The sequence below is a fragment of the Etheostoma cragini genome, chromosome 4, assembly GCF_013103735.1.
Source record: "Etheostoma cragini isolate CJK2018 chromosome 4, CSU_Ecrag_1.0, whole genome shotgun sequence".
Lineage (NCBI taxonomy): Eukaryota > Metazoa > Chordata > Actinopteri > Perciformes > Percidae > Etheostoma > Etheostoma cragini.
The window spans coordinates 153,841-156,316 of NC_048410.1; the positions used below are offsets into that span (position 1 = coordinate 153,841).

Genomic DNA, 2,476 nt, shown 5'->3' on the forward strand with positions numbered 1-2,476 from the left:
ACAGGGACGGGACTCGGGCCAAGTCGTAGTCTGCATGGACAAAAACAAGCTCGCTCTGTTCCCAAATCCAAGAATGTCTTTGGGAAACATCACAACACAAACCCCGAGGACGAAACAGGAAGTCTCTGTTTCACACAAGTAAAAACAGCCAGAAGAAGAATTGGATGAAGTGATGAGGTCCTTTATTACAAAGAAAAGAAAGATGTGGGTCCTGTACACAGACTATCACCGAAACCAGACTGGAGAAGAGAAAGGAGGGAGCAGCGTCACGGTGGTTATGTAACCGAGTCAACATGAAATCAGAGCTCACACGCAGCTTCACAATGACTGAATGAATGAATGAATGAATGAATGAATGAATGAATGAATGAATGAATGAATGAATGAGGGCCTGTCTGAGTCATTAAACCCAGGTTCAGTCAGTCATGTCAAGCATGGGACTCTAGGGTCAATACATTAAAAATAATAAAGTTAAAAAAGGGTGTCCTGCCACAAAAAAACGTTTTATTAATCGTCGTGAGAGAGAGAGAGAGTGTGAGTGTGTGTGTGTGTGTGTGTGTGTGTGTGTGAGTGAGTGTGTGTGTGAGTGTGTGTGTGTGTGTCACCCCTAGCCACTAAGAAGAAATAAGAGAAATCAGACCAATCACAACAGCTTTATCAAGATAAGTTTTAAAAGCTACTTATGGCCCAACCCCCCCCCGTCCCCCCGTCTGCCCCCCCCCCCAGTGAACCCCAGCCTCGTATATTCTGCCTAATGTGAAACAGCTGATAACAGCCGGATGTGGCGACCGGCCAAACCAAATGGATTCAATGGAGAGAATTGGGGAATGTTTGTTTGTGTCCGTGACGCACGCAGCCACGTCAGCCCGGTCATCGAGTACCGAGCATGCAGCAGGAGGTCAGCGTGCAACAGGAGGTACCTACGCTCCAAGCACGAAGGATGCAGACACTAGTTGCATTACAGCCAAATCTCACAGAAAAAACTAACTCTCTCCTCCCCCTTTCTAAGCTTCAGCTGTCTTTTCAAAATAAAAATGTCTAAACGCCCAAAAAGAATCATCTTTAGAGAAGATATTTGCAGATTAAATGGATCAACAGGAAAATAGTCGACTTGCCATTTCTGCTTCGAAAATACGTAAATAATTAGTATTAGTAACAAAAAGTAATTGTTACCTTCAGTGTATTTAAGTCTGAATCATTTTTATGGACTGTTGTTCACAAGGAGCATCTTATTGGACTGAAACGTCTCTTTTGGAGTGACGCCCGCAAGGAAATTAAACTTCCAGAAGCTTACAAGACATTAGAATAGAGTATAAGTAGGTATAAATAAATAAAGACAGCATAAAAACAAACATTCAGCTATAAAAAGATCTTTAACATAAATAAAACTAAATAAATTAAACAGTTAAGAGCAGTTTGTGTCCAGGTATGAATGTAGATTATTAAGTAATTGCACATTGAAAGAGTGTCTTGGTTTCTGTACCCCCCCAACCCAAGTCTAGCCTCTAGTCCCGTCCCGGTTTATCTGGCCCGTCTCTGCTTGGAGGTCCTAAACCTTCCAGTAGTCCACTTCCACTGAACGTCCGTCCGTCTGTCCCCCCACCCGCCACCCAGCCTTTGGGTCTGGGGGTCTGTCCCCTCCTTTGACGGGAAACAAAGCCGGCGGACTCCTCGAGAGCGTATCAAGGACCAAGGTAGGCCTGCAGCCCCCTGCAGCCCCCCCTCCCCATTAAACCGGGGACACAATCCTCCATCTGCCGGCACACACAGAGGCATCTGGTCCATTCAGTGCTGGGGGAGGAGGGACGGACGATGAAAGACAGAAAAGAAACACCAGCTCGCAGGAATGTGCTTCCTTGTTCTCTGGGATGTCCAACGTCTCTTGACCTTTTCCAAGAAAAAGACAATTATTGTTGTTTTCTAACTTTCCTCCCCCCCCTCCTCCACACACTTTGTTCATGTGATAGTCAGCTGCCATTTTGGGGCTCGAGATGACCTCAGGAGCCAAAATGGAAGATATATTTTAAAAAGATACTGAGGATCTGTGTTGAGATACTTCTACACGGCTTCGTTGTTATTTTTAAGACAAAAGATCTCCGTCCACACCAGAGTTTCAGCTCCAGTAGCAGAACTACTCGTTAGTCACGCACAGATGTGAAAAATGTGGCAGATACAGATATTAATATTGCTGTTATCCCTGTATAGAACACGCATGATAATTAAATGTAACCCATTTTGACAGCCGAGCTCTAGATTCCTTGTACCTACGCCGGTCCATCTATCACCTGCCAGCCCCGTGTGAGACGCTGCTATGGCAACATGACACACGGCAGCCTCCGGCCGGGTTGGTTCAGAGGTAGAGCGGGCGCACATGAGGTTTATGCCTCGACGCAGAAGTCCACAAGTCCCCCCACCCCCCCCACCTAGCTGTCCGGTCAAAAGTGAATTTCAGAAAAGCCCCCCCCCCAAAAAAAAT

The 2,476-nt window shown here is 45.9% G+C and overlaps 2 protein-coding genes across 2 annotated transcripts in view; both read right to left on the reverse strand.

Annotated features, from left to right (window-relative positions):
- LOC117943095 (nuclear factor 7, brain-like) overlaps nt 1-2,476 on the reverse strand; it is a 214,395-nt gene that overhangs the window by 18,063 nt on the left and 193,856 nt on the right. The gene's annotated exons all lie outside the window — the stretch shown is intronic.
- sdc4 (syndecan 4) overlaps nt 1-2,476 on the reverse strand; it is a 19,183-nt gene that overhangs the window by 3,404 nt on the left and 13,303 nt on the right. The window lies entirely within an intron of this gene.